Source organism: Nicotiana attenuata, unplaced genomic scaffold, assembly GCF_001879085.1.
Source record: "Nicotiana attenuata strain UT unplaced genomic scaffold, NIATTr2, whole genome shotgun sequence".
Taxonomy (NCBI): Eukaryota; Viridiplantae; Streptophyta; class Magnoliopsida; order Solanales; family Solanaceae; genus Nicotiana; species Nicotiana attenuata.
Genome location: NW_017670575.1, coordinates 501,453 through 517,155, shown reverse-complemented (window position 1 = coordinate 517,155; position 15,703 = coordinate 501,453).

Below are 15,703 nucleotides of genomic sequence, written 5' to 3'. Positions count from 1 at the left end.
CAATACCTGTAAAAGCCCATTACCTCGAACACATACGAAGAATTAATCACATCCTTACCATACCGATTCGGTCTACTATCAAGCTATTCCATCTATCTAATTTCCATTTTTGATTCATCATCCACTTGATATTTCTCCCTCGCTGTAGCATCACAATGCCTCAATCCAAGCTTACCACACGAGACTCGAACATAAGACCACACTGTCTAAGACCCATAGGCCACTGAATACTCTCTCAATTGTTTCCCAGAAATACCACATTCCAGAATACTTCACTCTGAGAACTTTCTGCGAATCTAAATTCGCTTCCTTTACTTTCCAGGTATCGACACATAGGATCCCATGATCAACATAAAAATACCACAAGTCTTGACATTTTCTATTGAAAACACTGTCTTTAGTCACATACACCACCTTAAAACACCTGAGTGCTACATTTAGATTCTTGAACACATTAAAACCATTCTCGAGAGTCATTCTCTCTTATTCATCTGCAAATTACCTGATTTAACGAACAGAACCACTTGTGCTTTATTGACACTCCGATACCGTAAAATGAGACCCTCATCCCAATACAACCAAACAACTTCCTGCTCTATGCACCGAGCATTCTTTACCAACAACAACTCTAGACATTCCGAAATTCTCTTACCCTATGGAACATAATATAAACTTTGTCGAAATTTTGCTTCACTCGCCCATCCTCGGCTCAATTTCTGCAACTAGAATCCGATTCGCCAGCATACCTCGAGACGTAACCAACATAGCACATAACCGTGCAATCAGCTAATCAACAGCAACCTCCCCAACTTGGCTCGAAGCCATATATCAAGACACACTTAACAACTCATAACACTTTTACTCTAATGATGCCACAATGTCATAGTGAGATTAAACTCAAATCATCTACAAGTTTGTGAAAACACAGATCATCTAGTACTGAAATCCTCTACAACCCTCGCATTCTTCACCACATCAAATGAGTCCACCCTCTTGAGCGACCCGAATTATTAAATTTCAACACATACCCTTTAATTACACATGAGATCTTCTAACATACACTAAGGACCATACCACTCAAGAACACTCCGCAGGAGATGACCCTGCTTCGCCTCAATTTAGTACTTCAGCATACCTTTCACCATCATATACGTTATTCAGTCATTAGTCTTCCTGAGTCCGAACTCATACCGCCACATGAAATGTACTTCACTTCCCAAATAGGAGACACGAAAATGTTCTTCACGCGCCCATAATTCGGGCTACACATCAATCCACAATAGGAGTCGAATCACTTAATAGTTCATCTATTATCCTGCAGACTTCTTCGTCACTACCAGGTCATATAATTATATCTCGTAGTACTAACATACTCATCACATGAATACCAAACCGTCATTCCGGCTAATAGGGGCAATACTGAACATATAAGTTCAAAACACTTGCTCACACAATCAGCACCTCGGTGCTCAAGCCATAGGCAAGGATCCGGCCTCAAGTCCTCCAGACTGGCCCAACATACTCACGAAGATTACATCTCGCCCCTCGATCGGGGAATCACAAACCATCAAGGCACATATAATACTGAGCGCTCACGTGCGCATACAGACGTGTGGAAGGAATTTCAAGAGTTATATCTCAAGCTGAATCAAGTACGCACGATAAGAATTCCAAGAATGAGAAGTTTTCCTAAAGGTCCCGCAGCCTCTCGAGGATAAATATAGACGTCTCCGTACCGATCCGCGAGACTCTACTAAACCTGCTCATGACTCGTGAGACCTAGTAACCTAGGCTCTGATACCAACTTGTCACGACCCAATTTCCCAACCCGGTCGTGATGGCGCCCTTAGTGAAGAAAAGGCCAGCCAGTTAACACTTCTTTTAACAATTTCTTAGCATAAACAGGTCTAAAATCATAGTTACTGAATAAACATAAGTGCAAAAATAAAACGTAACATAACGGGGAAAAACCATCCCAAACTCAGCCCGATGATCGGGGTGTCACAAGTCACGAGCTACTACAGAGTTGAAGAAAATACTACAAGTCTGGAAACATAGTCTGAGATGTATAAAATATGCAGAAGACAAGGAAGAAACGGGGCTGTGGACGTCGACAGCTACCTTGTCTCTCCTAGTCCGCCTGGTCTGGGATGAAATCAGCGCTCTGGTACGAACTCAACTGTGCCTGTCTCTGCACACATGGTGCAGGAAGTAATGTGAGTACTCCGAACCAGTGAGTAATAAAAATAAATAACGACTGAGAACATAAAATCCCACAAGGGCACAAATGATGCTATCTCAAGCAGCAACATCAGATAAACAGTAGAAACCAGTGAAATATAGTAAGAAAATCTCTTTGAAAAATAATTAATAAAAAAGTATGCTAAAGTAGTAAGTCAGCCATTGTTACCTGACCGGTCAGCCCTTGTTACCTGACCAAACGCGTATTACAGTGCCATTGTTACCACTGGTCAGTCATTGTTACCTGACTGGTCAGTCATTGTTACCTGACCAAATGCGTATAACAGTGTCATTGTTACCACTGTTCAATATCAAATCACTCTAGATGGGTACCCGCGCTCACTGCGGGTGTGCAGACTCCGGAGGGGCTCCTACAGCCCAAGCGCTATCAACAAGGCCTGAAAGCCTGAACAATATCAATACGAGGCCTGAAAGCCTCCTCACCTCACTCATCATGCCCTCACATAAGGCCCTCGGCCTTAATCAGTCCAGAAATAGTCAACAGCCCCTCGGGAAACAGTAAAGCAATAATACTTAGCTCAAACAATAGTTCAAATATCAGTTTAAAACTCCAAGTTTGAGTAAATATGGTTGAGTTCAAGAAACAGTGTAAATCACATGGACTGAGTTCAAATAGTATTTCAAACAGTGAGGAAAACAGTGATGATAGTTCGTAAAGAGTTCAAACAGTCGTCAATAAGCTTCAAATATGGCAATAAGCCCAAATCATAGTGAAAACATCAAGTCATTGCTAATACGCGGTAAAAGATCGTCCGGACTGGACCAAGTCACAGTCCCCAATAGTAAATGACCCTGCGCTCGTCATGGAACGTGTGCCTCATCTCAACATAGCACCAAGTTGTGCCAATCCGGGGTTTCAAACCCTCAGAACATCATTTAAAATCATTACTCACCTCTAGCCGGTCAAAAGTCTAGCTCGCTATGCCTTTTCCCCTCGAATCGACCTCCTCGCGCGTCGAATCTGATCAAAACCACAAGGAATACATCACAATAGGCTAATGGGTCATAACCCAATCGAAAAGACTCGAAAAATATAAAAAATCACGAAGTTGGCAAAACCCGATCCCCGGGCCCACTTCTCGAAAAATTATAAAATTCACATCAATGGATTCCTCATCTCGCCACGAATCTATACATATCAAAATTATCCAATTCTGATACCATTTGGTCCTTCAAATCTTCATTTTATATTTTTGGAAGATTTCACCAATTTTCTCCCCAAATTCCATCCCAAATCATGAAATAAATGATGAATTCAATGATAGATTCATGTACTTTAGCCAAATGTGAGTTAGAATCACTTACCCCGATGAGTTTCTTGAAAAACCTTCGAAAAATCGCAAAAATCCGAGCTCTCTAGGTCAAAATATCAAAAAAGAACCCAAAACCTCGTATTTATAGAGTAGCCCCAGATTTTTACCTCCGCGGCCATGCAAAAATGACCGCGGTCCGCGCAAAACAAGTGCGGTCCGCGCTAAGACGAACGCGGTCGCGCCAACTTTGACTGCAGTGACACGCTTCAGTATTTTGGCCCTAACCTTTGCTACAGATGTCCAAATTGCAATATCTTTACTTTTCTGGAAACTAGACACGAAGGGCTACAACTTTCGTTTTTGAACCAACTCAAAATTCTTTGTAGATCAAAAGATATGAGCTTCCGAAGTAGGACCAGCGACCTGCAGATCTTCATGACCGCGGCCGCGGTCACTTTTACGCGCCCAGCACAAGGCCAGCGCGCCCCACGCTAATAGGACCGCGCCCCGCGCGAAAATGACTGCCCCATCCATTTTCTAAGTTCCGGGATGTCCGTACTCGCTCAAAACTCACCCGATGCCCCCGGGACCTCAACCAAAAGCACCAACGCATCCTAAAATATTATTCAACCTTGTTCCAATCATCAAAGCACCTCAAACAACATCAAATTACCCAAAACTCATCGAATTCAAGCCTAATTTTCTAAAAACTTCCGAAATACACTTTCGATCAAAAACCCGATCAAACCACGTCCGAATGACCTCAAATTTTGCACACATATCCCAAATCACCTAACGAAGCTACAGCAACTCTCGAAATTCCATTCTGACTCTCGGATCAAAATCTCACCTATCAATCGGAATTCGCCAAAATACTACCTTCACCAATCCAAGCCTAATTCTACACCGGACCTCCAAAATAAATTCCGATCACACTCCTAAGTCATAAATCATCTCCCGAAGCTAACCGAATCACCGGAAATCACATCCGAGCCCTCTAACTTATAAGTCAACGTCCGGTTGACTTTTCCAACTTAAGCCTTCTTAAAAGAGACTAAATGTCTCATTTCTTATCAAAACCAATCCGAATCAACTCTAACTCACCACATACCGGTAATGAAGCATGAAGAAGTAATAAATGAGGAAAACGGGGAAGTAATACCTGATACGACGGGTCGGATCGTCACAACTTTTGTGTTTGACCACTTCTTTTAAATAGGTATATGTCATGCACCAATTAAATCGTGACACGTGTCATGAAGTTAAAAGAAAAAAGAAAAAGAAATCCATTTTCTTCCTCGATGAAAACCAACCACCATGGCTGCTACAACCTCCATCTCAATTTCAAGTTCAGAGAACATGAATACAAATCAATAACCAAAGTTTTCAACATCAACCTTAGATTTTTTCAAGTTTAACCCAACTCAAAAATTCAAAGCACCCTTCTTCGGCCTTCTTAAACAAATGTCGATCCAACTACTTAGTTCATCTCTAAATGAGTTTCAACTGAAATGGAGCTTCTAATATACAACTAATTCGTGGGGAGAAAGGCAATTTACCTCACTTCTTACAATTCCAGTTGAACCCGCAACAAAGCCAGCGTTGCTTTCGTGGGATCAACATCCCCAAGCACCAATTTCAACAAACAACAACAATTTCAGATAATCAGTTTCTGGGTCTTGCGCAATTTGTAGGAACAACGCGGATGAGAACGGGGGAAAACAAAAAATCTTAAGACGATTTTATGTTAGAAAAATATTCCCCCCCCCCCCACACCACCACCAACAAAAAGAAGAAAAAAGAAGAAAAGCCTGAGATAGGTGCAGAAGAAGGGTAAGGAGTATAGGATTGCAACGGGTTGGGGTTGAAGAGAGGATGAAGGGCAATATTTGAGAAAAAATGTTTTGTAATGGATTTGGGGCAATATTTGAGAAAAAATCTTTATGAGCAACAATGGAGGAACCATCTAAAACTTGATTAATAAAAATGAAGAAGAGATCAAAAATGAAAAAATGAAAAAGTGAGAAAACTGGACATGTGGCGTCCAAATTAGGCTTTAGATACAAAAATTTTGCAGTTCATGTGCCTTATTTGTGTGTAAAATACGCGCGTGCCACGTAGTTAAAATAGTGTGTCATAGATACACTTTTTAAAGATTGGTTTGTAAAGTTATTCTCGTAATCAACAGGTGCATAACAAGAATTTGGGAACAAGGTCAGGTGGTATTTTATGTATTCCGCCTTAATATATCATGTAACACTTCTTTTCTCCAAAAAAGTGACGGCCCTACAATAATTGCAAAACGAGATTGTTGAATGCATGTTCAACATCTTTTCGACATAATTCGTGTTTCATCGCGAAATATTTCTTCTTTTGAGAACGTGGTTTACGAATAGTTTGCACAATTGTAGACCATTTTGGATATATACCGTCAGCTAAATAATAACCTACATTATTTTTTTTCCCTTTAACATCATGGGTGGGGAGAGCAATACTTTTAGCAAGATTGGAAAACAAATATGATGAGTCTAAAATATTAATGTCATTATTGGTGCCGGGTATACCAAAATAAGCATGCCATATCCAAAGGTTATAATCAGCTACAACTTCAAGAATACCTGTTGGGGATCCACTACGAGCTGCATATTGTCCAGCCCATGCTATTGGATAATTTTTCCATTTCCAATGTATGCAATCTAGACCACCTAGCATTCCTGGAAAACCATGCTGCTCACCAAAGTGAAGAATCCTTGCAACATCGTTAGTTGTTGGTGACCTCAAATACTGCTCGCCAAAAACCTCTACGCTAGCTCGACAAATCTCTTCATGCTTTCAATTGTATTTGTGTCACGACCCGGGTTTTTCACCCTCGGGAGTCGTGATGATGCCTACTCGAAGAAGCTAGCCAAGCCACGAAATATAGAAATTCCAACTCTTTCATTTTTAATACTTTTTAATAACTTGTAATAACAGGTGATCAACATTAAGATAATAGTGAAAGATGGATTTAAGCAGAAGACTTAGATAAACATGATACCAAAATCGATACGAAAAGCCAACATATGTCTCTACCCAGAAACCAGTGTCACAACATTCACGGACTGTCTATGATTACTACATACAAATGTCTGAAAGAAAGAAATTCAGTCTGTCTCGGATATAAATGATAGCAGAACATATAGTAGATAGAAGAGACGCCGGGCCTGCGGACGCCTACAGGACTACCTCGGGATCTCTGGACAGAAGACTGGCTCCCAAGCTACTGCTGATGTCCCAGTACTGCTCCGGTATCTGCACAGAGTGCAGAGTGTAGCATCAGCACAACCGATCCCATGTGCTGGTAAGTGCCTGGCCTAACCCCGGCGAGGTAGTGACGACGTTAGGACCAGACTCCAAATAAACCTGTGCAGTTATAAATATATATATACAGCGGAAAAATAAACTAGAACAAACAATTAAAGCTGGGAGGGGAAACATGCTTTGGGGAATAACAGATAAAACAGAATCTCAAGAGAATTATCAAGAAACTAAAATTAACTTCTAACAAGAATAAGGAAAAACAAAGGCAGATTTCAACCTCAGTCCATATCTCGTTGCAGGCGTGCAACCCGAACCCATTCCTCATATCTTGCGGTAGGCGTACCACCCGATCCCATTTCATTATATCTCGTGGTAGGCGTACCACCCGCTCCCATTTTATTATATCTCGTGGTAGGCGTACCACCCGCTCCCATTTTATTACATCTTGTGGTAGGCGTACCACCCGCTCCCATTTAAAGTCAACACATAATCACAAGGAATCCCGGCAAGGGAACAAAAGCAATATAATAACTTCCCGGCAAGGGAACAAAAGTAATGTAATAACTTCCCGGCAAGGGAGCAACAATATGAAGACAAACATCCCGTCAAGGGAGAATCAGCTATAACCAATCCTAACTCAACTCCTACTCAGCTCAATTAGTACCAACACTCAATCATAAATAAAATCCACGAAAATAAACTAAATCTTTGCTCAATATCAAGAATCAACAATTAAAGCCTCCGTAGTAACATTTAAGAACACAACATCTATCAATTAAAGACTCACGGTCATGCTCGACACCAACGTATGGATACTTGTCACCATGCCTATATGTCGTACTCAACAAGAAGCAATTAGAAAATAGGACACAACTCCTAATCCCTCAAGCTAAAGTTAGACCGGAGACTTACCTCGAACTTCCACGGCCAACTCAATCCTCAAACACCGCCTTTCCTTTCGAATTTGGCTCCAACACAATCGTATCTATACATAATCAACTTAATAACATCAATAAAACAATCCAATTCCAATGCTTAATTATAGCTTTATAATCATTCTTCCCAAAAACCCAAAAATTGATCCCGGGCCCGCTTGGTCGAAACACGAGGTTCGGACCAAAACCCGATCACCCATTCACCCACGAGCCCGAATATATAATTTGTTTTGAAATCTGACCCCAAAATGAGGTCAAATTCCCAAATAATCAAAAAGCCCTAACTCTACCCAATTCCCCAATTTTCTACCATTAAAACCCTAAGATTATTGATAAAAGTTGATGAAAAACATTAGATAGCTGAAAGAAATCAGTGAATGAATACTTACTTGTGATATGGGAAGAAAATCTCTTGAGAAAATCGCCCTAGTTCTTCTATTTTTTGTGAAAGTTTGAAAGAAAATCGCTGAAGTTATGTTTTTAAAAAGACTCACTGCTCGACTTCCGCATCTGCGACTCGTGGGTCACATCTGCGCAACCGCATGTGCGGAAAAATGGTCGCTTCTGCGGAAATGGCTAGGCCCCGCTGGGGCCGCACCTGCAAAGGAGTAATCCGCTCCTGCAGAACCGCTTCTGCGGAATTTTGCTCGCATCTGCGAAGGTTTCTGCACCTGCGATGCATTTCTCGCACCTGCGAGTCCGCATCTGCGGCCCAAGTACCGCAAGTGCGGTTACACCAGAACTGGTGCAACAACAGCATTTTTCCTAAGTTTAAACACCCCGAAACATACCCGAAACTCACCCGAGCCCACGGGGCTCCAAACCAAACATGCGTACTAACCCAAAAACATCGTATGAACTCATCCGTGCGATCAAATCGCCAAAATAACCTCTGAAACAACGAATTAAACCTTAAAATCAAGAATTTTTCCCAAACTTCATAAAACATCAATTTTTGCAATTTAGGTCCGAATCACGTCAAATGACATCCATTTCTCACCAAATTTCACAGAATCATCTTAAATCATATATAAGACCTATACCGGGCGCCGGAACCAAAATACGGGCCCGATATCGTCATGTTCTAATCAAATTTCATTTCAAATTCCTTTAAATAATTTCAGAAAATAATTTTCTTCAAAAATTCATTTCTCGGGCTTGGGACCTCGGAATTGGATTCCGGGCATACGTCCAAGTCCCATATTTTCCTACGGACCCTCCGGGACCGTCAAATTACAGATCCGGGTCCGTTTCCCAAAAATGTTGACCGAAGTCAACTTAAATGCATTTTAAGTCAAAATTTCAATATTTCTATGATTTTTCACATAACAACTTTCCGGCTACACGCCCGGACTGCACATGCAAATCGAGGTGAAGGTAAAAGAGGTTTATAAGACCTCGGAACATAGAATTTATTTTAAAAGCAAGTGATGACCTTTTGGGTTATCACATTCTCCACCTCTAAAACAACTGTTTGCCCTCGAACGGACATAAGAAGGACGTACCTGAATCGGGGAAAAGATGGGGATAACGGCTCCGCATATCAGACTCGGATTCCCAGGTCGATGTCTCAGGAGGTTGACCTCTCCACTGAACACGAACAGAAGGAAAACTCTTCGATCTCAACTGACGAACCTGCCGGTCTAGAATAGCTACCGGGTCCTCCTCATAAGACAAGTCCTTGTCCAATTGGACAGTGCTGAAATCTAACACGTGAGAGGGATCGCCGTGATACCTCCGAAGCATGGACACATGAAACACTGGATGCACGACTGATAAGCTCGGTGGCAATGCAAGTCTATAATCCACCTCTCCCACTCGATCAAGAATCTCAAACGGGCCAATGAACCTAGGGCTAAGCTTGCCCTTCTTCCCAAATCTCATCACGCCCTTCATAGGCAACACTCGAAACAATACCCGCTCATCGACCATGAAAGCCAAATCTCGAACCTTGCGGTCGGCATAACTCTTTTTCCTGGACTGAGCTAAACGAAGCCTATCCTGAATGATCCTGACCTTGTCCAAGGCATCCTGAACCAGATCTGTACCCAACAACTGAGCCTCTCCCGGCTCAAACCATCCAATCGGAGACCGACACCCCCTACCATATAAGGCCTCATAAGGAGCCATCTGGATGCTTGACTGGTAGCTGTTGTTGTAGGCGAACTCCGCTAAAGGCAAAAACTGATCCCACGAGCCTCCAAAGTCAATAACACAATCTCGGAGCATATCCTCCAAAATCTGAATAGTCCGCTCGGACTGCCCGTCTGTCTGGGGATGAAATGCTGTGCTCAACTCAACTTGTGTGTCCAACTCTCGCTGAACTGCTCCCCAGAAATGCGAGGTAAACTGCGTACCTCGGTCCGATATGATAGACACGGGCAGACCATGAAGGTGAACAATCTCCCGGATATAGATCTCAGCTAACCTCTCAGAAGAATAGGAGACTGCCACAAGAATGAAATACGCTGACTTGGTCAGCCTATCAACAATGACCCATACTGCGTCGAACTTATTCCGAGTCTGCGGAAGTCCAGTAACGAAGTCCATAGTGATCCGCTCCCACTTCCACTCGGGAATCTCAATCCTCTAAAATGAACCACCGGGCCTCTGATGCTCGTACTTGACCTACTGACAATTCAAACACCGAGCCACATATGCAACGACATCCTTCTTCATTCTCCGCCACCAATAATGCTGCCGCAAATCCTGATACATCTTCGCGGCGCCCGGATGAATAGAGTACCGTGAGCTATGGGCCTCCTCTAAAATCAACTCTCGAAGACCATCCACATTGGGCATACAGACTCGGCCCTGCAATCTCAAAACTCCATCATCACCTATAGTAACCTGCTTGGCACCTCCGTGCTGCACCGTGTCTCTAAGGACACACAAATGGGGATCATCAAACTGCCAATCTCAGATACGCTCCAATAATAAAGAACGAGCGACTATGCAAGCTAACACACGACTGGGCTCAGAAACATCCAACCTCACGAGCTGATTGGCCAAAGCCTAAACATCCAAAGCAAGCGGCCTCTCATCGACCGGAATATAAGCTAAACTGCCCATGGTGGCTGACTTCCTACTCAGGGCATCGACCACAATATTGGCCTTCCCCGGATGATATAAGATGGTGATATCATAGTCCTTCAACAACTCCAACCACCTCCTCTGCCTCAAATTCAACTCCTTTTGCTTGAACAAATAGTGAAGACTCTTGTGATCCATGAACACCTCACATGCCACGCCATACAGATAATGCCTCCAAATCTTCAATGCGTGGACAATGTCTGCTAACTCCAAATCATGAACCGGATAGTTCTTCTCATGAACCTTCAACTGCCGCGAAGCATAGGCAATGACCTTGCCATCCTGCATCAATACTGCACCAAGTCCAATACGAGAAGCATCACAATAAACTGTATAAGGCCCTGAACCTGTGGGCAAAACCAACACCGGTGCCATAGTCAGAGCTGTCTTGAGCCTCTGAAAGCTCGCCTCACACTCGTCCGACCATCAGAACTGGGCACCCTTCTGGGTCAATTTGGTCATCGGGGCTGCAATAGATGAAAACCCCTCTACGAACCGACGATAGTAGCCTGCCAAACCCAAGAAACTCCGAATCTCTGTAGCTGATGCTGGTCTAGGCCAGTTCTTGACTGCCTCAATCTTCTTCGGATCAACCTGAATACCCTCTGCTGACACAACATGACCCAGGAATGCAACTGAACTCAACCAGAACTTACACTTTGAAAACTTGGCGTACAACTGACTATCCCTCAAAGTCCGAAGAACCATTCTAAGATGCTGCTCGTGCTCCTCCCGACTGCGGGAATATATCAAAATATCATCAATGAAGACTATCACGAACGAATCCTAGTAAGGCCTGAACACTCGGTTTATCAAATCCATAAGAGCTGCTGGGGCGTTTGTCAACCCGAATAACATCACCAAGAACTCATAATGCCCGTACCGAGTGGGGAAAGCAGTCTTAGGGACATCGTATGCCCTAATCCTCAACTGATGGTAGCCAGATCTCAAGTCAATCTTTGAAAATACCTTGGCACCCTGAAGCTGATCGAACAAATCATCAATCTTCGGCAGCGGATACTTATTCTTGATTGTAACCTTGTTCAACTGCCGGTAATCAATACACATTCTCATTGACCCATCCTTCTTCTTAACAAACAACACCGGTGCACCCCAAGGCGAAACACTGGGTCTAATGAAACCCTTCTCAAGCAAGTCTTGCAATTGCTCCTTTAACTCTTTCAACTCAAGCGGGGCCATGCGATACGGCGGGATAGAAATGGGCTGAGTGCTCGGAACCAGATCAATGCAAAAGTTAATATCCCTGTCGGGTGGAATACCCGGCAGGTCTGAAGGAAATACCTCGGGAAACTCCCGAACAACGGGCACATAATCAATAGAAGGAACCTCAGCACTCGAATCACGAACATAGGCCAAATAGGCCAAACACCCCTTCTCGACCATACGCCGAGCCTTCACATAAGAAATAACACTACGGGTAGAATGACCAGGAGTCCCTCTCCACTCTAAACGAGGCAAACCCGATAAGGCTAAGGTCACAGTCTTGGCATGACAGTCCAAGATAGCGTGGTAAGGTGATAACCAGTCCATCCCAATATAACATCGAAATCAACCATGTCCAGAAGCAACAAATCTACACGAGTCTCAAGACCCCCAATCACCACAATACAAGAACAATAGACTCGATCTACCACAATAGAATCACCCACCAGTGTAGACACATAAACAGGAGCACCCAAAGAATCACTACGCATGACCAGATACGGTGCAAAGTAAGATGACATATACGAGTACGTGGACCCTAGATCAAATAACACTGAAGCATCTCTATCACAAACCAAAACAGTACCTGTGATAACTGCATCGGAAGCCTCAGCCTCAGGCCTGGCTGGAAGAGCATAGCATCGGGGCTGGGCCCTACCACTCTGATCTACCTCTCTGGGACGCCTGCCGCTGGCTGGCCTCCACTTCTAGCGGTCTGAGCTCCATCTCTAGCACCTCTACCTCCACCTCTAGCACCTCTACCCCCACCTCTAGCTGGCTGGGTGGCCTGTGGAACACTTGGTTCCTGATCCATAGCAGGGGAACCCTGATGCAGAGAACTGCTCGAAGCTCGAGGGCAATACCTAGCAATGTGCCTCGTGTCGCCACAAGTAAAACAAGCCCTCGGCTGCTGGGGCTGACGACCCTGGAAACTCTAAAGTGGTGGTGCACTGATAGGAGCTGGTGGTGCACTGTAGGACTGCTGATCAGAATACTACATATGAGGACCACGACCACCTGAAGCACCATGAGAAACCTGGAGTACTGACTGAAAAGGCCTAGGAGGATGGCCTCTATCATACGAATCTCTGCCTCCTGACGAGGCACCACTGAATCTGCCTGACTGCCGGGGTATCTTGTCTGCCCTGTGACCACCCCCCTGTGATAAAACCATCTTAACTCTCCGGGCCATATTGGCCGCCTTCTGGAAGGATATCTCACTCCCAGCCTCTCTAGCCATCTGAAGACGAATCGACTGAATGAGTCCATCAATGAACCGTCTCACTCTCTCCCTCTCAGTGGGAAAGCATGATAAGAGCACGACGAGCCAAATCAATAAATCTTGTCTCGTACTGGGTGACAGTCATGGATCCCTGCTAGAGGCACTCGAACTACCTTCGATAGGCCTCTCACTGTGTAATAGGGAGAAACTTCTCCAGAAATAGCTGCGTGAACTGCTCCCAGGTCAAGGATGGCGATGCTGCCGGTCTAGCTAAGCAATAATCCCTCCACCAAGTCTTGGCGGATCCAGACAAGCGAAATGTGGCAAAATCGACCCCGTTGGTCTCAACTATCCCCATGTTCCGAAGAACCTCGTGACAGTTGTCAAGATAATCCTGGGGATCCTCAGTAGATGCACCGCTGAAAGTAGTAGTGAAGAGCTTGGTGAACCTGTTCAATCTCCACAAAGCATCGACAGACATAGCTGCACCATCGCCGGTCTGAGCTACCACACCCGGCTAAACTGCTCCAACTGGCTGAGCCGCTGGAGTCTGAAACTTGGGAGCTACCTGCTCCAGGGTGTGAGTAGCAGGAGTCTGGGCTCCTCCTCCAACCTGAGAGATGGCTGGTGCTACAGGAAATAAACCTGCCCTGGTGACGCTTTCCATAAGGCCCACTAGACGGACCAGAGCATCCTGAAGAACTGGGGTGGCAATAAACCCCTCTAGGACCTGAGTCGGCCCCACCGAAACTGCTGGGGCTGGAACCTCGTCGTCAAAGTCAACCTGAGGCTCCTCTATGGGTGCCGCTTCCCCTGCCTCGGCCCCTAGCACGGCCTCGGCCTCGCCCTCTGCCCCTCGCGGGAGCTGCTACTGGGGCCTCGGGCTGCTGATCGGTAGATGAGGAAGCGCGTGTTATCGCCATCTGCGAAAAAATAGAGTAGAAGTTCAATTAGAATTGAGAAACCAAACTGCACGACAAGAAAGAACAAATATGAAGTTTTTTCTAACTCTGTAGCCTCTGGGGGATAAATATAGACGTCTCCGTACCGATCCCTCAGACCCTACTAAGCTTGTCCGTGAATTGTTAGATCTATGTAACCTAGAGCTCTGATACCAACTTATCACAACCCGAGTTTCCCACCCTCGGGAGTTCTTGGCCAGTCAAGAACTCCGATGTTCAGAGGATGAAAGTCGCAGAATTGAGGATGCTGAGATGGATGTGTGGGCATAAAAGGAGAGATAAGATTAGGAACGAAGTTACTTGAGACAAAGTGGGAGTGGCCTCCCGTGGAGGACAAGATGCGAGAGTTGAGATTGAGATGGTTCGGGCACGTGCAGAGGAGGAGAACAGATGCTCCTGTTAGGAGGTGTAATAGGCTGGCCATGGCGGGGTTGAGTAGGGTTAGAGGTAGGACGAGGAAGTATTGGGGAGAAGTGATTAGGCAGGACATGGCACTACTTCAGCTCACTGAGGACATGACCTAGGGTGGAAGGGTGTGAAGGTCGAAGATTAGGGTAGTAGCCTAGTAGCAGTCAAGAGTTCCCCGTTCTTTTTAGTAGTATTAGTAGCTCTCTTATTTGTTTTTTCATAAGAGCTCTAGGTTCATAGGAGTCATGGATCGGAAGCCGGTCTATTAGAGTCTCGCTAATCGGTACGAAGACATTTGTGCTTATCTATGACAGGCTATGTAACCGTTAGGAAAATTCGACTTCATTGATTTCCCTGTCGTGCGAGATTTTTGACATCACAATCCTAAACCTCTGTCTTCCATTCTCCCACAGATGGTCAGGACACGTGCTCCCAGAGACGATCAGACAATCGCACCCCCTGCGAGAGACATCAGAGGTTGGGGCCGGGGTAGAGGTCGAGGACGCGCACGTGGTGCAGCCAGAGCACCCGCGCGAGCTGCTACCGAAGAGTCACCAGCAGTTACCGCCAGATCCCAGGCATCGGATACGCCTACTGCTACTACTACTCCAGCACTTCAGGAGACATTAGCACAGTTCCTGAGCATGTTTGGTACATTAGTTGAGGCGGGGTTGATTCAGGTTGTACCAACTACTTTGCAGATCAGGGGAGGGACTCAGACTCCCGCCGCCCCCACTCCAGAGCAGCGAGTTCCCATTGGTCAGGTTCCAGGTGTCATAGCAACACAACCTATGGTCCCCGTTCAGCGGGTGGTGAGGACCTCTCGCCGAGTAGAGGACAGGTGGGTCCAGGAGAGAGAGGACAGACGAGGTCAGGAGAGAGAGTATAGGGGAGTGAGGAGGCCTCTTAGACTGGAGAGACCCACTGTTCCTTATTTTGGAGGAAGAGTACGACATGGTAGAGGTTTTGTGGATCAGCCAGCTCTGTTTGCGTCTCAGATTTCACACAGTGATTCAGGTGTTCAGGGGTCTTGGAGTACCCGTA